We start from the raw sequence: 19282 nt of genomic DNA, 5'->3' as shown, positions 1-19282 counted from the left end.
AAGGCTCCCAGTTCTCCATGGCCTGTCCTGCCTTTCTGGATTTTACACTTTTTTCAGATGGCCCTTTTGACCGGGGGGAAGTGAGACTTCATTGTAGTGCAGATTTCCTTTGCAAGCTTGCTTGGTTGGCCAAAAAGGGTGTATGCGTTTTTTCCTGAATATATTCAGGAAAAAACGCATACGCCCTTTTTGGCCAAGTGCATCATTGTGGACGTTCTGCCTCTTTTCCTATGCTTTCAATGCAATTCCAGTCTACCTCCTGAAATCGGTTTCCTGCAATTCTGCCCCGCTTTCAAGTCCTCTTGGCAGCCTTACTTCAGTCTATTTTTGGACGATAGCTGTCATTTATAACTCTGCAGGTTTGTGAATTACAGTGCCCCTGAGCTCCTTTCTTCAACTCGCTTTCTTGTGAGCTGGCCGCAACACCGCAGGATGGCTTCAGGCCCTAATCTGGTTCCGGCACGGCACGCTGAGCCTTTGGTTAATTCCTCTTCCTGGTGGGAAATGAGAGTTAAATTTGCCCGTCCAGACACCTCCAGCTAGTCTCTCATTGGTTCTCGCTATTCCTGTTCATCTTCCGCAGAAATTGCAAACTGGGCCAAACAGGAGGTTAAAGGGACTGACTCTCCAAGTCGGGAGAGTGTTAGTAAAGCGTCTGGAATGTTGCACCCGAGTACCAGGGTACGAAAACTGAGACATATTTGAACACGTCTCCCGATCACATGGTTGATCATACTCTAGGTTCCACATGCATGTTTTAGCTGAAGGAAGAATACCTTAAACCTGGGTAGTTGAAACCCGTGGAATGGGTAGCATGCAATATGACTTCAAAGGGTCTTCATTTGCTCACCGAACCTCTCCAATCCTATCACTGCTGCGTTTATGCCCCTATACACATGCTTGATTCTCTTTCGGAGACATAGCAATCCATAGGTTTTAAGATACTTACTAGTCAGGTACATTCTTAGGCGTTTAATATGCGGTGTTGAGTCCATTTCGTTGAGCAAGGAGTAGCTCTTGTCTATTCCATATTTGACTTAAGGAACTTTATCTGTGCTCATTTCAATCTCTGGTTTTATGCAGCACCCCACCTCACCTTTACCTTTAAGCAAGAATAAGTTGGTTTTCTAAATTTGAGACCCTGTTCTGTTCTGTAATTCAGTTCCTGTGTAGCCAAGTTTCCATTCCGTGTATTAGTGATATCTTATGATGTTTCTTTTTCTGTGTGACTTATTTCAGTTAGAATCATCATACCTGAATCCACTCATTGTGCTGCTAAGGGCCTGATGACATCGATTTCATTGCTGAGTGATATTGCTTTGTAAGTAAATACCACAACTTCTTTATCCATTTTTCACTTTCTGCGATGTTGAACTTGTACTGTAAACGAGGTTCTTGTAAACAGAGCCGTTTGAAACTTTGGGGTGGCTGTGTCTTTTAGATTTTAAATTCCCTAAGCTATAGGACCATAAGTGGAAGTGCCCTAGGCTCTGTTGCTTTGTTTTTTAGATGTTTCAGTTAACACCATACACTTCTCCCGAGTGGTTCTTGGCAAATTACATCCCGCCCTTCAGCATAACAAGGCTCCCAGTTCTCCATGGCCTGTCCTGCCTTTCTGGATTTTACACTTTTTTCAGATGGCCCTTTTGACCGGGGGGAAGTGAGACTTCATTGTAGTGCAGAGTTCCTTTGCAAGCTTCCTTGGTTGGCCAAAAAGGGCGTATGCGTTTTTTCCTGAATATATTCAGGAAAAAACGCATACGCCCTTTTTGGCCAAGTGCATCATTGTGGTCGTTCTGCCTCTTTTCCTATGCTTTCAATGCAATTCCAGTCTACCTCCTGAAATCGGTTTCCTGCAATTCTGCCCCGCTTTCAAGTCCTCTTGGCAGCCTTACTTCAGTCTATTTTTGGACGATAGCTGTCATTTATAACTCTGCAGGTTTGTGAATTACAGTGCCCCTGAGCTCCTTTCTTCAACTCGCTTTCTTTTGAGCTGGCCGCAACACCGCAGGATGGCTTCAGGCCCTAATCTGGTTCCGGCACGGCACGCTGAGCCTTTGGTTAATTCCTCTTCCTGGTGGGAAATGAGAGTTAAATTTGCCCGTCCAGACACCTCCAGCTAGTCTCTCATTGGTTCTCACTATTCCTGTTCATCTTCCGCAGAAATTGCAAACTGGGCCAAACTGGAGGTTAAAGGGACTGACTCTCCAAGTGGGGAGAGTGTTAGTAAAGCGTCTGGAATGTTGCACCCGAGTACCAGGGTATGAAAACTGAGACATATTTGAACACATCTCCCGATCACATGGTTGATCATACTCTGGGTTCCACATGCATGTTTTAGCTGAAGGAAGAATACCTAAAACCTGGGTAGTTGAAACCCGTGGAATGGGTACCATGCAATATGACTTCAAAGGGTCTTCATTTGCTCACCGAACCTCTCCAATGCTATCACTGCTGCGTTTATGCCCCTGTACACATGCTTGATTCTCTTTCGGAGACATAGCAATCCATAGGTTTTAAGATACTTACTAGTCAGGTACATTCTTAGGCGTTTTATATGCGGTGTTGAGTCCATTTCGTTGAGCAAGGAGTAGCTCTTGTGTATTCCATATTTGGCTTAAGGAACTTTATCTGTGCTCATTTCAATCTCTGGTTTTATGCAGCACCCCAACTCACCTTTACCCTTAAGCAAGCATAAGTTGGTTTTCTAAATTTGAGACCCTGTTCTGTTCTGTAATTCAGTTCCTGTGTAGCCAAGTTTCCATTCCGTGTATTAGTGATATCTTATGATGTTTCTTTTTCTGTGTGACTTATTTCAGTTAGAATCATCATACCTGAATCCACTCATTGTGCTGCTAAGGGCCTGATGACACAGATTTCATTGCTGAGTGATATTGCTTTGTAAGTAAATACCACAACTTCTTTATCCATTTTTCACTTTCTGCGATGTTGAACTTGTACTGTAAACGAGGTTCTTGTAAACAGAGCCGTTCCAAACTTTCGGGTGGCTGTGTCTTTTTGATTTTAATTTCCCTAAGCTATAGGACCATAAGTGGAAGTGCCCTAGGTTCTGTTGCTTTGTTTTTTAGTTGTTTCAGGAAACACCATACACTTCTCCCAAGTGGTTCTTGGCAATTTACATCCCGCCCATCAGCATAACAAGGCTCCCAGTTCTCCATGGCCTGTCCTGCCTTTCTGGATTTTACACATTTTTCAGATGGCCCTTTTGACCGGGGGGAAGTGAGACTTCATTGTAGTGCAGATTTCCTTTGCAAGCTTGCTTGGTTGGCCAAAAAGGGCGTATGCGTTTTTTCCTGAATATATTCAGGAAAAAACGCATACGCCCTTTTTGGCCAAGTGCATCATTGTGGACGTTCTGCCTCTTTTCCTATGCTTTCAATGCAATTCCAGTCTACCTCCTGAAATCGGTTTCCTGCAATTCTGCCCCGCTTTCAAGTCCTCTTGGCAGCCTTACTTCAGTCTATTTTTGGACGATAGCTGTCATTTATAACTCTGCAGGTTTGTGAATTACAGTGCCCCTGAGCTCCTTTCTTCAACTCGCTTTCTTGTGAGCTGGCCGCAACACCGCAGGATGGCTTCAGGCCCTAATCTGGTTCCGGCACGGCACGCTGAGCCTTTGGTTATTTCCTCTTCCTGGTGGGATGTGAGTGTTAAATTTGCCCGTCAGGACACCTCCAGCTAGTCTCTCATTGGTTCTCGCTATTCCTGTTCATCTTCCGCAGAAATTGCAAACTGGGCCAAACAGGAGATTTAAGGGATTGACTCTGAAGTCGGGAGAGTGTTAGTAAAGCGTCTGGAATGTTGCACCCGAGTACCAGAGGAGGAAAACTGAGACATATTTGAACACGTCTCCCGTTCACATGGTTGATCATACTTGGGTTCCACATGCATGTTTTAGCTGAATGAAGAATACCTTAAACCTGGAGCGTTGAGACCCGTGTAATGGGTACCATGCAATATGACTTCAAAGGGTCTTCATTTGCTCACCGAACCTCTCCAATCCTATCACTGCTACGTTTATGCCCCTGTACACATGCTTGATTCTCTTTTGGAGACATAGCAATCCATAAGTTTTACGATACTTACTAGTCAGGTACATTCTTAGGCGTTTAATATGCGGTGTTGAGTCCATTTCGTTGAGCAAGGAGTAGCTCTTGTCTATTCCATATTTGGCTTAAGGAACTTTATCTGTGCTCATTTCAATCTCTGGTTTTATGCAGCACCCCAACTCACCTTTCCCCTTAAGCAAGAATAAGTTGGTTTTCTAAATTTGAGACCCTGTTCTGTTCTGTAATTCAGTTCCTGTGTAGCCAAGTTTACATTCCGTGTATTACTGATATCTTATGATGTTTCTTTTTCTGTGTGACTTATTTCAGTTAGAATCATCATACCTGAATCCACTCATTGTGCTGCTAAGGGCCTGATGACATAGATTTCATTGCTGAGTGATATTGTTTTGTAAGTAAATACCACAACTTCTTTATCCATTTTTCACTTTCTGCGATGTTGAACTTGTACTGTAAACGAGGTTCTTGTCAACAGAGCCGTTCCAAACATTGGGGTGGCTGTGTCTTTTTGATTTTAATTTCCCTAAGCTATAGAACCATAAGTGGAAGTGCCCTAGGTTCTGTTGCTTTGTTTTTTAGATGTTTCAGGAAACACCATACACTTCTCCCGAGTGGTTGTTGGCAATTTACATCCCGCCCATCAGCATAACAAGGCTCCCAGTTCTCCATGGCCTGTCCTGCCTTTCTGGATTTTACACTTTTTTCAGATGGCCCTTTTGACTGGGGGGAAGTGAGACTTCCTTGTAGTGCAGATTTCCTTTGCAAGCTTGCTTGGTTGGCCAAAAAGGGCGTATGCGTTTTTTCCTGAATATATTCAGGAAAAAACGCATACGCCCTTTTTGGCCAAGTGCATCATTGTGGACGTTCTGCCTCTTTTCCTATGCTTTCAATGCAATTCCAGTCTACCTCCTGAAATCGGTTTCCTGCAATTCTGCCCCGCTTTCAAGTCCTCTTGGCAGCCTTACTTCAGTCTATTTTTGGACGATAGCTGTCATTTATAACTCTGCAGGTTTGTGAATTACAGTGCCCCTGAGCTCCTTTCTTCAACTTGCTTTCTTGTGACCTGGCCGCAACACCGCAGGATGGCTTCAGGCCCTAATCTGGTTCCGGCACGGCACGCTGAGCCTTTGGTTATTTCCTCTTCCTGGTGGGAAATGAGAGTTAAATTTGCCCGTCCAGACACCTCCAGCTAGTCTCTCATTGGTTCTCGCTATTCCTGTTCATCTTCCGCAGAAATTGCAAACTGGGCCAAACAGGAGGTTAAAGGCGCTGACTCTCCAAGTGGGGAGAGTGTTAGTAAAGCGTCTGGAATGTTGCACCCGAGTACCAGGGGAGGAAAACTGAGACATATTTGAAAACGTCTCCCGTTCACATGGTTGATCATACTTGGGTTCCACATGCATGTTTTAGCTGAAGGAAGAATACCTTAAACCTGGAGCGTTGAGACCCGTGTAATGGGTACCATGCAATATGACTTCAAAGGGTCTTCATTTGCTCACCGAACCTCTCCAATCCTATCACTGCTACGTTTATGCCCCTGTACACACGCTTGATTCTCTTTTGGAGACATAGCAATCCATAGGTTTTACGATACTTACTAGTCAGGTACATTCTTAGGCGTTTAATATGCGGTGTTGAGTCCATTTCGTTGAGCAAGGAGTAGCTCTTGTCTATTCCATATTTGGCTTAAGGAACTTTATCTGTGCTCATTTCAATCTCTGGTTTTATGAAGCACCACAACTCACCTTTCCCCTTAAGCAAGCATAAGATGGTTTTCTAAATTTGAGACCCTGTTCTGTACTGTAATTCAGTTCCTGTGTAGCCAAGTTTACATTCCGTGTATTACTGATATCTTATGATGTTTCTTTTTCTGTGTGACTTATTTCAGTTAGAATCATCATACCTGAATCCACTCATTGTGCTTCTAAGGGCCTGATGACACAGATTTCATTGCTGAGTGATATTGCTTTGTAAGTAAATACCACAACTTCTTTATCCATTTTTCACTTTCTGTGATGTTGAACTTGTACTGTAAACGAGGTTCTTGTAAACAGAGCCGTTCCAAACTTTGGGGTGGCTGTGTCTTTTTCATTTTAATTTCCCTAAGCTATAGGACCATAAGTAGAAGTGCCCTAGGTTCTGTTGCTTTGTTTTTTAGATGTTTCAGGAAACACCATACACTTCTCCGGAGTGGTTGTTGGCAATTTACATCCCGCCCATCAGCATAACAAGGCTCCCAGTTCTCCATGGCCTGTCCTGCCTTTCTGGATTTTACACTTTTTTCAGATGGCCCTTTTGACCCGGGGGAAGTGAGACTTCATTGTAGTGCAGATTTCCTTTGCAAGCTTGCTTGGTTGGCCAAAAAGGGCGTATGCGTTTTTTCCTGAATATATTCAGGAAAAAACGCATACGCCCTTTTTGGCCAAGTGCATCATTGTGGACGTTCTGCCTCTTTTCCTATGCTTTCAATGCAATTCCAGTCTACCTCCTGAAATCGGTTTCCTGCAATTCTGCCCCGCTTTCAAGTCCTCTTGGCAGCCTTACTTCAGTCTATTTTTGGACGATAGCTGTCATTTATAACTCTGCAGGTTTGTGAATTACAGTGCCCCTGAGCTCCTTTCTTCAACTCGCTTTCTTGTGAGCTGGCCGAAACACCGCAGGATGGCTTCAGGCCCTAATCTGGTTCCGGCACGGCACGCTGAGCCTTTGGTTAATTCCTCTTCCTGGTAGGCAATGAGAGTTAAATTTGCCCGTCCAGACACCTCCAGCTAGTCTCCATTGGTTCTCGCTATTCCTGTTCATCTTCCGCAGAAATTGCAAACTGGGCCAAACAGGAGGTTAAAGGCGCTGACTCTCCAAATGGGGAGAGTGTTAGTAAAGCGTCTGGAATGTTACACCCGAGTACCAGGGGAGGAAAACTGAGACATATTTGAACACGTCTCCCGTTCACATGGTTGATCATACTTGGGTTCCACATGCATGTTTTAGCTGAAGGAAGAATACCTTAAACCTAGAGAGTTGAGACCCGTGTAATGGGTACCATGCAATATGACTTCAAAGGGTCTTCATTTGCTCACCGAACCTCTCCAATCCTATCACTGCTACGTTTATGCCCCTGTACACATGCTTGATTCTCTTTTGGAGACATAGCAATCCATAGGTTTTACGATACTTACTAGTCAGGTACATTCTTAGGCGTTTAATATGGGGTGTTGAGTCCATTTCGTTGAGCAAGGAGTAGCTCTTGTCTATTCCATATTTGGCTTAAGGAACTTTATCTGTGCTCATTTCAATCTCTGGTTTTATGCAGCACCCCCACTCTCCTTTACTCTTAAGCAAGCATAAGTTGGTTTTCTAAATTTGAGACCCTGTTCTGTTCTGTAATTCAGTTCCTGTGTAGCCAAGTTTACATTCCGTGTATTACTGATATCTTATGATGTTTCTTTTTCTGTGTGACTTATTTCAGTGAGAATCATCATACCTGAATCCACTCATTGTGCTGCTAAGGGCCTGATGACACAGATTTCATTGCTGAGTGATATTGCTTTGTAAGTAAATACCACAACTTCTTTATCCATTTTTCACTTTCTGCGATGTTGAACTTGTACTGTAAACGAGGTTCTTGTAAACAGAGCCGTTCCAAACTTTGGGGTGGCTGTGTCTTTTTGATTTTAATTTCCCTAAGCTATAGGACCATAAGTGGAAGTGCCCTAGGTTCTGTTGCTTTGTTTTTTAGATGTTTCAGGAAACACCATACACTTCTCCCGAGTGGTTGTTGGCAATTTACATCCCGCCCATCAGCATAACAAGGCTCCCAGTTCTCCATGGCCTGTCCTGCCTTTCTGGATTTTACACTTTTTTCAGATGGCCCTTTTGACCGGGGGGAAGTGAGACTTCATTGTAGTGCAGATTTCCTTTGCAAGCTTGCTTGCTTGGCCAAAAAGGGCGTATGCGTGTTTTCCTGAATATATTCAGGAAAAAACGCATACGCCCTTTTTGGCCAAGTGCATCATTGTGGACGTTCTGCCTCTTTTCCTATGCTTTCAATGCAATTCCAGTCTACCTCCTGAAATCGGTTTCCTGCAATTCTGCCCCGCTTTCAAGTCCTCTTGGCAGCCTTAATTCAGTCTATTTTTGGACGATAGCTGTCATTTATAACTCTGCAGGTTTGTGAATTACAGTGCCCCTGAGCTCCTTTCTTCAACTTGCTTTCTTGTGACCTCGCTGCACACCGCAGGATGGCTTCAGGCCCTAATCTGGTTCCGGTACGCCACGCTGAGCCTTTGGTTATTTCCTCTTCCTGGTGGGAAATGAGAGTTAAATTTGCCCGTCCAGACACCTCCAGCTAGCCTCTCATTGGTTCTTGCTATTCCTGTTCATCTTCCGCAGAAATTGCAAACTGGGCCAAACAGGAGGTTAAAGGGACTGACTCTCCAAGTCGGGAGAGTGTTAGTAAAGCGTCTGGAATGTTGCACCCGAGTACCAGGGTACGAAAACTGACATATTTGAACACGTCTCCCGATCACATGGTTGATCATACTCTAGGTTCCACATGCATGTTTTAGCTGAAGGAAGAATACCTTAAACCTGGGTAGTTGAAACCCGTGGAATGGGTACCATGCAATATGACTTCAAAGGGTCTTCATTTGCTCACCGAACCTCTCCAATCCTATCACTGCTGCGTTTATGCCCCTGTACACATGCTTGATTCTCTTTCGGAGACATAGCAATCCATAGGTTTTCCGATACTTACTAGTCAGGTACATTCTTAGGCGTTTAATATGCGGTGTTGAGTCCATTTCGTTGAGCAAGGAGTAGCTCCTGTCTATTCCATATTTGACTTAAGGAACTTTATCTGTGCTCATTTCAATCTCTGGTTTTATGCAGCACCCCAACTCACCTTTACCCTTAAGCAAGCATAAGTTGGTTTTCTAAATTTGAGACCCTGTTCTGTTCTGTAATTCAGTTCCTGTGTAGCCAAGTTTACATTCCGTGTATTACTGATATCTTATGATGTTTCTTTTCTGTGTGACTTATTTCAGTTAGAATCATCATACCTGAATCCACTCATTGTGCTGCTAAGGGCCTGATGACACAGATTTCATTGCTGAGTGATATTGCTTTGTAAGTAATTACCACAACTTCTTTATCCATTTTTCACTTTCTGCGATGTTGAACTTGTACTGTAAACGAGGTTCTTGTAAACAGAGCCGTTCGAAAGTTTGGGGTGGCTGTGTCTTTTTGATTTTAATTTCCCTAAGCTATAGGACCATAAGTGGAAGTGCCCTAGGTTCTTTTGCTTTGTTTTTTAGATGTTTCAGGAAACACCATACACTTCTCCCGAGTGGTTGTTGGCAATTTACATCCCGCCCATCAGCATAACAAGGCTCCCAGTTCTCCATGGCCTGTCCTGCCTTTCTGGATTTTACACTTTTTTCAGATGGCCCTTTTGACCGGGGGGAAGTGAGACTTCATTGTAGTGCAGATTTCCTTTGCAAGCTTGCTTGGTTGGCCAAAAAGGGCGTATGCGTTTTTTCCTGAATATATTCAGGAAAAAACGCATACGCCCTTTTTGGCCAAGTGCATCATTGTGGACGTTCTGCCTCTTTTCCTATGCTTTCAATGCAATTCCAGTCTACCTCCTGAAATCGGTTTCCTGCAAGTCTGCCCCGCTTTCAAGTCCTCTTGGCAGCCTTACTTCAGTCTATTTTTGGACGATAGCTGTCATTTATAACTCTGCAGGTTTGTGAATTACAGTGCCCCTGAGCTCCTTTCTTCAACTCGCTTTCTTGTGACCTGGCCGCAACACCGCAGGATGGCTTCAGGCCCTAATCTGGTTCCGGCACGGCATGCTGAGCCTTTGGTTAATTCCTCTTCCTGGTGGGAAATGAGAGTTAAATTTGCCCGTCCAGACACCTCCAGCTAGCCTCTCATTGGTTCTCGCTATTCCTGTTCATCTTCCGCAGAAATTGCAAACTGGGCCAAACAGGAGGTTAAAGGGACTGACTCTCCAAGTGGGGAGAGTGTTAGTAAAGCGTCTGGAATGTTGCACCTGAGTACCAGGGGAGGAAAACTGAGACATATTTGAACATGTCTCCCGTTCACATGGTTGATCATACTTGGGTTCCACATGCATGTTTTAGCTGAAGGAAGAATACCTTAAACCTGGAGAGTTGAGACCCGTGTAATGGGTACCATGCAATATGACTTCAAAGGGTCTTCATTTGCTCACCGAACCTCTCCAATCCTATAACTGCTGCGTTTATGCCCCTGTACACACGCTTGATTCTCTTTTGGAGACATAGCAATCCATAGGTTTTAAGATACTTACTAGTCAGGTACATTTTTAGGCGTTTAATATGGGGTGTTGAGTCCATTTCGTTGAGCAAGGAGTAGCTCTTGTCTATTCCATATTTGGCTTAAGGAACTTTATCTGTGCTCATTTCAATCTCTGGTTTTATGCAGCACCCCAACTCACCTTTACCCTTAAGCAAGCATAAGTTGGTTTTCTAAATTTGAGACCCTGTTCTGTTCTGTAATTCAGTTCCTGTGTAGCCAAGTTTCCATTCCGTGTATTACTGATATCTTATGATGTTTCTTTTTCTGTGTGACTTATTTCAGTTAGAATCATCGTACCTGAATCCACTCATTGTGCTGCTAAGGGCCTGATGACACAGATTTCATTGCTGAGTGATATTGCTTTGTAAGTAAATACCACAACTTCTTTATCCATTTTTCACTTTCTACAATGTTGAACTTGTACTGTAAACGAGGTTCTTGTAAACAGAGCCGTTCCAAACTTTGGGGTGGCTGTGTCTTTTTGATTTTAATTTCCCTAAGCTATAGGACCATAAGTTGAAATGCCCTAGGCTCTGTTGCTTTGTTTTTTAGATGTTTCAGGAAACACCATACACTTCTCCTGAGTGGTTGTTGGCAATTTACATCCCGCCCATCAGCATAACAAGGCTCCCAGTTCTCCATGGCCTGTCCTGCCTTTCTGGATTTTACACTTTTTTCAGATGGCCCTTTTGACCGGGGGGAAGTGAGACTTCATTGTAGTGCAGATTTCCTTTGCAAGCTTGCTTGCTTGGCCAAAAAGGGCGTATGCGTTTTTTCCTGAATATATTCAGGAAAAAACGCATACGCCCTTTTTGGCCAAGTGCATCATTGTGGACGTTCTGCCTCTTTTCCTATGCTTTCAATGCAATTCCAGTCTACCTCCTGAAATCGGTTTCCTGCAATTCTGCCCCGCTTTCAAGTCCTCTTGGCAGCCTTACTTCAGTCTATTTTTGGACGATAGCTGTCATTTATAAGTCTGCAGGTTTGTGAATTACAGTGCCCCTGAGCTCCTTTCTTCAGCTCGCTTTCTTGTGACCTGGCCGAAACACCGCAGGATGGCTTCAGGCCCTAATCTGGTTCTGGCACGGCACGCTGAGCCTTTGGTTAATTCCTCTTCCTGGTGGGAAATGAGAGTTAAATTTGCCTGTCCAGACACCTCCAGCTAGCCTCTCATTGGTTCTCGCTATTCCTGTTCATCTTCCGCAGAAAATGCAAACTGGGCCAAACAGGAGGTTAAAGGCGCTTACTCTCCAAGTGGGGAGAGTGTTAGTAAAGCGTCTGGAATGTTGCACCCGAGTACCAGGGGAGGAAAACTGAGACATATTTGAACACGTCTCCCGATCGCATGGTTGATCATACTCTAGGTTCCACATGCATGTTTTAGCTGAAGGAAGAATACCTTAAACCTGGAGAGTTGAGACCCGTGTAATGCGTACCATGCAATATGACTTCAAAGGGTCTTCATTTGCTCACCGAACCTCTCCAATCCTATCACTGCTGCGTTTATGCCCCTGTACACATGCTTGATTCTCTTTCGGAGACATAGCAATCCATAGGTTTTCCGATACTTACTAGTCAGGTACATTCTTAGGCGTTTAATATGCGGTGTTGAGTCCATTTCGTTCAGCAAGGAGTAGCTCTTGTCTATTCCATATTTGGCTTAAGGAACTTTATCTGTGCTCATTTCAATCTCTGGTTTTATGCAGCACCCCAACTCACCTTTCCCCTTAAGCAAGCATAAGTTGGTTTTCTAAATTTGAGACCCTGTTCTGTTCTGTAATTCAGTTCCTGTGTAGCCAAGTTTACATTCCGTGTATTACTGATATCTTATGATGTTTCTTTTCTGTGTGACTTATTTCAGTTAGAATCATCATACCTGAATCCACTCATTGTGCTGCTACGGGCCTGATGACACAGATTTCATTGCTGAGTGATATTGCTTTGTAAGTAATTACCACAACTTCTTTATCCATTTTTCACTTTCTGCGATGTTGAACTTGTACTGTAAACGAGGTTCTTGTAAACAGAGCCGTTCGAAAGTTTGGGGTGGCTGTGTCTTTTTGATTTTAATTTCCCTAAGCTATAGGACCATAAGTGGCAGTGCCCTAGGCTCTGTTGCTTTGTTTTTTAGATGTTTCAGGAAACACCATACACTTCTCCCGAGTGTCTGTTGGCAATTTACATCCCGCCCATCAGCATAACAAGGCTCCCAGTTCTCCATGGCCTGTCCTGCCTTTCTGGATTTTACACTTTTTTCAGATGGCCCTTTTGACCGGGGGGAAGTGAGACTTCATTGTAGTGCAGATTTCGCTTGCAAGCTTGCTTGGTTGGCCAAAAAGTGCGTATGCCTTTTTTCCTGAATATATTCAGGAAAAAACGCATACGCCCATTTTGGCCAAGTGCATCATTGTGGACGTTCTGCCTCTTTTCCTATGCTTTCAATGCAATTCCAGTCTACCTCCTGCAATCGGTTTCCTGCAATTCTGCCCCGCTTTCAAGTCCTCTTGGCAGCCTTACTTCAGTCTATTTTTGGACGATAGCTGTCATTTATAACTCTGCAGGTTTGTGAATTACAGTGCCCCTGAGCTCCTTTCTTCAACTTGCTTTCTTGTGACCTGGCCGCAACACCGCAGGATGGCTTCAGGCCCTAATCTGGTTCCGGCACGGCACGCTGAGCCTTTGGTTAATTCCTCTTCCTGGTGGGAAATGAGAGTTAAATTTGCCCGTCCAGACACCTCCAGCTACTCTCTCATTGGTTCTCGCTATTCCTGTTCATCTTCCGCAGAAATTGCAAACTGGGCCAAACAGGAGGTTAAAGGGACTGACTCTCCAAGTCGGAAGAGTGTTAGTAAAGCGTCTGGAATGTTGCACCCGAGTACCAGGGGAGGAAAACTGAGACATATTTGAACACGTCTCCCGTTCACATGGTTGATCATACTCTGGGTTCCACATGCATGTTTTAGCTGAAGGAAGAATACCTTAAACCTGGAGAGTTGAGACCCGTGGAATTGGTACCATGCAATATGACTTCAAAGGGTCTTCATTTGCTCACCGAACCTCTCCAATCCTATCACTGCTGCGTTTATGCCCCTGTACACACGCTTGATTCTCTTTTGGAGACATAGCAATCCATAGGTTTTAAGATACTTACTAGTCAGGTACATTCTTAGGCGTTTAATATGGGGTGTTGAGTCCATTTCGTTGAGCAAGGAGTAGCTCTTGTCTATTCCATATTTGGCTTAAGGAACTTTATCTGTGCTCATTTCAATCTCTGGTTTTATGCAGCACCCCAACTCACCTTTCCCCTTAAGCAAGCATAAGTTGGTTTTCTAAATTTGAGACCCTGTTCTGTTTTGGAATGCAGTTCCTGTGTAGCCAAGTTTACATTCCGTGTATTACTGATATCTTATGATGTTTCTTTTTCTGTGTGACTTATTTCAGTTAGAATCATCGTACCTTAATCCACTCATTATGCTGCTACGGGCCTGATGACATAGATTTCATTGCTGAGTGATACTGCATTGTACGTAAGTACCACAAGTTCTTTATCCATTTTTCACTTTCTGTGATATTGAACTTGTATGGTAAACGAGGTTCTTGTAAACGGAGGCGTCCCAAACATTGGGGTGGCTGTGTGTTTTTGATTTTAATTTCCGTAAGCTATAGGACCATAAGTGGAAGTGCCCTAGGCTCTGTTGCTTTGTTTTTTAGATGTTTCAGGAAACACCATACACTTCTCCCAAGTGTCTGTTGGCAATTTACATCCCGCCCATCAGCATAACAAGGCTCCCAGTTCTCAATGGCCTGTTGCCTTTCTGGATTTTACACTTTTTTCAGATGGCCCTTTTGACCGGGGGGAAGTGAGACTTCATTGTAGTGCAGATTTCCTTTGCAAGCTTGCTTGGTTGGCCAAAAAGGGCGTATGCGTTTTTTCCTGAATATATTCAGGAAAAAACGCATACGCCCTTTTTGGCCAAGTGCATCATTGTGGACGTTCTGCTTCTTTTCCTATGCTTTCAATGCAATTCCAGTCTACCTCCTGAAATCGGTTTCCTGCAATTCTGCCCCGCTTTCAAGTCCTCTTGGCAGCCTTACTTCAGTCTATTTTTGGACGATAGCTGTCATTTATAACTCTGCAGGTTTGTGAATTACAGTGTCCCTGAGCTCCTTTCTTCAACTCGCTTTCTTGTGACCTGGCCGCAACACCGCAGGATGGCTTCAGGCCCTAATCTGGTTCCGGCCTGGCATGCTGAGCCTTTGGTTAATTCCTCTTCCTGGTGGGAAATGAGAGTTAAATTTGCCCGTCCAGACACCTCCAGCTAGCCTCTCATTGGTTCTCGCTATTCCTGTTCATCTTCCGCAGAAATTGCAAACTGGGCCAAACAGGAGGTTAAAGGGACTGACTCTCCAAGTCGGGAGAGTGTTAGTAAAGCGTCTGGAATGTTGCACCCGAGTACCAGGGGAGGAAAACTGAGACATATTTGAACACGTCTCCCGATCACATGGTTGATCATACTCTGGGTTCCACATGCATGTTTTAGATGAAGGAAGAATACCTTAAACCTGGAGAGTTGAGACCCGTGTAACGGGTACCATGCAATATGACTTCAAAGGGTCTTCATTTGCTCACCGAACCTCTCCAATCCTATCACTGCTGCGTTTATTCCCCTGTACACACGCTTGATTCTCTTTCGGAGACATAGCAATCCATAGGTTTTAAGATACTTACTAGTCAGGTACATTCTTAGGCGTTTAATATGGGGTTTTGAGTCCATTTCGTTGAGCAAGGAGTAGCTCTTGTCTATTCCATATTTGGCTTAAGGAACTTTATCTGTGCTCATTTCAATCTCTGGTTTTATGCAGCACCCCAACTCACCTTTCCCCTTAAGCAAGCATAAGTTGGTTTTCTAAATTTGAGACCCTGTTCTGTTCTGTAATTCAGTTCCTGTGTAGCCAAGTTTACATTCCGTGTATTACTGATATCTTATGATGTTTCTTTTTCTGTGTGACTTATTTCAGTTAGAATCATCATACCTGAATCCACTCATTGTGATGCTAGGGGCCTGATGACATAGAATTCATTGCTGAGTGATATTGCTTTGTAAGTAAATACCACAACTTCTTTATCCATTTTTCACTTTCTGCGATGTTGAACTTGTACTGTAAACGAGGTTCTTGTAAACAGAGGCGTCCCAAACTTTGGGGTGGCTGTGTCTTTTTGATTTTAATTTCCCTAAACTATAGGACCATAAGTGGCAGTGTCCTAGGCTCTGTTGCTTTGTTTTTTAGATGTTTCAGGAAACACCATACACTTCTCCCCAGTGTCTGTTGGCAATTTACATCCCGCCCATCAGCATAACAAGGCTCCCAGTTCTCCATGGCCTGTGCTGCCTTTCTGGATTTTACACTTTTTTCAGATGGCCCTTTTGACCGGGGGGAAGTGAGACTTCATTGTAGTGCAGATTTCCTTTGCAAGCTTGCTTGGTTGGCCAAAAAGGGCGTATGCGTTTTTTCCTGAATATATTCAGGAAAAAACGCATATGCCCTTTTTGGCCAAGTGCATCATTGTGGACGTTCTGCCTCTTTTCCTATGCTTTCAATGCAATTCCAGTCTACCTCCTGAAATCGGTTTCCTGCAATTCTGCCCCGCTTTCAAGTCCTCTTGGCAGCCTTACTTCAGTCTATTTTTGGACGATAGCTGTCATTTATAAGTCTGCAGGTTTGTGAATTACAGTGCCCCTGAGCTCCTTTCTTCAACTCGCTTTCTTGTGACCTGGCCGCAACACCGCAGGATGGCTTCAGGCCCTAATCTGGTTCCGGCACGGCATGCTGAGCCTTTGGTTATTTCCTCTTCCTGGTGGGAAATGAGAGTTAAATTTGCCCGTCCAGACACCTCCAGCTAGTCTCTCATTGGTTCTCGCTATTCCTGTTCATCTTCCGCAGAAATTGCAAACTGGGCCAAACAGGAGGTTAAAGGGACTGACTCTCCAAGTCGGGAGAGTGTTAGTAAAGCGTCTGGAATGTTGCACCCGAGTACCAGGGTACGAAAACTGAGACATATTTGAACACGTCTCCCGATCACATGGTTGATCATACTCTAGGTTCCACATGCATGTTTTAGCTGAAGGAAGAATACCTTAAACCTGGGTAGTTGAAACCCGTGGAATGGGTACCATGCAATATGACTTCAAAGGGTCTTCATTTGCTCACCGAACCTCTCCAATCCTATCACTGCTGCGTTTATGCCCCTGTACACATGTTTGATTCTCTTTCAGAGACATAGCAATCCATAGGTTTTAAGATACTTACTAGTCAGGTACATTCTTAGGCGTTTAATATGCGGTGTTGAGTCCATTTCGTTGAGCAAGGAGTAGGTCTTGTCTATTCCATATTTGACTTAAGGAACTTTATCTGTGCTCATTTCAATCTCTGGTTTTATGCAGCACCCCAACTCACCTTTCCCCTTAAGCAAGCATAAGTTGGTTTTCTAAATTTGAGTCCCTGTTCTGTTCTGTAATTCAGTTCCTGTGTAGCCAAGTTTACATTCCGTGTACTACTGATATCTTATGATGTTTCTTTTTCTGTGTGACTTATTTCAGTTAGAATCATCATACCTGAATCCACTCATTGTGCTGCTAAGGGCCTGATGACACAGATTTCATTGCTGAGTGATATTGCTTTGTAAGTAAATACCACAACTTCTTTATCCATTTTTCACTTTCTGCGATGTTGAACTTGTACTGTAAACGAGGTTCTTGTAAACAGAGCCGTTCCAAACTTTGGGGTGGCTGTGTCTTTTTGATTTTAATTTCCCTAAGCTATAGGACCATAAGTGGCAGTGCCCTAGGCTCTGTTGCTTTGTTTTTTAGATGTTTCAGGAAACACCATACACTTCTCCCGAGTGTCTGTTGGCAATTTACATCCCGCCCATCAGCATAACAAGGCTCCCAGTTCTCCATGGCCTGTCCTGCCTTTCTGGATTTTACACTTTTTTCAGATGGCCCTTTTGACCGGGGGGAAGTGAGACTTCATTGTAGTGCAGATTTCCTTTGCAAGCTTGCTTGGTTGGCCAAAAAGGGCGTATGCCTTTTTTCCTGAACATATTCAGGAAAAAACGCATACGCCCTTTTTGGCCAAGTGCATCATTGTGGACGTTCTGCCTCTTTTCCTATGCTTTCAATGCAATTCCAGTCTACCTCCTGAAATCGGTTTCCTGCAATTCTGCCCCGCTTTCAAGTCCTCTTGGCAGCCTTACTTCAGTCTATTTTTGGACGATAGCTGTCATTTATAACTCTGCAGGTTTGTGAATTACAGTGCCCCTGAGCTCCTTTCTTCAACTCGCTTTCTTGTGACCTGGCCGCAACACCGCAGGATGGCTTCAGGCCCTAATCTGGTTCCGGCACGGCACGCTGAGCCTTTGGTTAATTCCTCTTCCTGGTGGGAAATGAGAGTTAAATTTGCCCGTCCAGACACCTCCAGCTAGTCTCTCATTGGTTCTCGCTATTCCTGTTCATCTTCCGCAGAAATTGCAAACTGGGCCAAACAGGAGGTTAAAGGGACTGACTCTCCAAGTCGGGAGAGTGTTAGTAAAGCGTCTGGAATGTTGCACCCGAGTACCAGGGGAGGAAAACTGAGACATATTTGAACACGTCTCCCGTTCACATGGTTGATCATACTCTGGGTTCCACATGCATGTTTTAGCTGAAGGAAGAATACCTTAAACCTGGAGAGTTGAGACCCGTGGAATGGGTACCATGCAATATGACTTCAAAGGGTCTTCATTTGCTCACCGAACCCCTCCAATCCTATCACTGCTGCGTTTATGCCCCTGTACACACGCTTGATTCTCTTTTGGACACATAGCAATCCATAGGTTTTAAGATACTTACTAGTCAGGTACGTTCTTAGGCATTTAATATGGCGTGTTGAGTCCATTTCGTTGAGCAAGGAGTAGCTCTTGTCTATTCCATATTTGGCTTAAGGAACTTTATCTGTGCTCATTTCAATCTCTGGTTTTATGCAGCACCCCAACTCACCTTTCCCCTTAAGCAAGCATAAGTTGGTTTTCTAAATTTGAGTCCCTGTTCTGTTCTGTAATTCAGTTCCTGTGTAGCCAAGTTTACATTCCGTGTACTACTGATATCTTATGATGTTTCTTTTTCTGTGTGACTTACTTCAGTTAGAATCATCATACCTGAATCCACTCATTGTGCTGCTAAGGGCCTGATGACACAGATTTCATTGCTGAGTGATATTGCTTTGTAAGTAAATACCACAACTTCTTTATCCATTTTTCACTTTCTGCGATGTTGAACTTGTACTGTAAAGGAGGTTCTTGTAAACAGAGGCGTCCCAAACTTTGGGGTGGCTGTGTCTTTTTGATTTTAATTTCCCTAAGCTATAGGACCATAAGTGGAAGTGCCCTAGGTTCTGTTGCTTTGTTTTTTACATGTTTCAGGAAACACCATACACTTCTCCCGAGTGGTTGTTGGCAATTTACATCCCGCCCATCAGCATAACAAGGCTCCCAGTTCTCCATGGCCTGTCCTGCCTTTCTGGATTTTACACTTTTTTCAGATGGCCCTTTTGACCGGGGGGAAGTGAGACTTCATTGTAGTGCAGATTTCCTTTGCAAGCTTGCTTGGTTGGCCAAAAAGGGCGTATGCCTTTTTTCCTGAATATATTCAGGAAAAAACGCATACGCCCTTTTTGGCCAAGTGCATCATTGTGGACGTTCTGCCTCTTTTCCTATGCTTTCAATGCAATTCCAGTCTACCTCCTGAAATCGGTTTCCTGCAATTCTGCCCCGCTTTCAAGTCCTCTTGGCAGCCTTACTTCAGTGTATTTTTGGACGA

General features: G+C 44.0%; 1 long non-coding RNA gene across 24 annotated transcripts in view; it reads left to right on the top strand.

The window, feature by feature from the left end:
* The window catches only part of LOC307181468, a 1676472-nt gene that overhangs the window by 1438297 nt on the left and 218893 nt on the right, over window positions 1-19282 (top strand). The window contains exon 1 of one of the 24 annotated variants that reach the window (XR_013826856.1): window positions 4461-4479. The exons of the other annotated variants lie outside the window; for them this stretch is intronic. This is a non-coding gene — a long non-coding RNA (uncharacterized lncRNA). Of the gene's footprint in view, window positions 1-4460; window positions 4480-19282 lie in introns of those variants that run through there. 24 annotated transcript variants of the gene reach the window in all.

This window comes from Stenella coeruleoalba, assembly GCF_951394435.1.
Source record: "Stenella coeruleoalba genome assembly, contig: scaffold_28, whole genome shotgun sequence".
NCBI lineage: Eukaryota > Metazoa > Chordata > Mammalia > Artiodactyla > Delphinidae > Stenella > Stenella coeruleoalba.
This window is presented reverse-complemented; position numbering and strand designations above follow the sequence as displayed.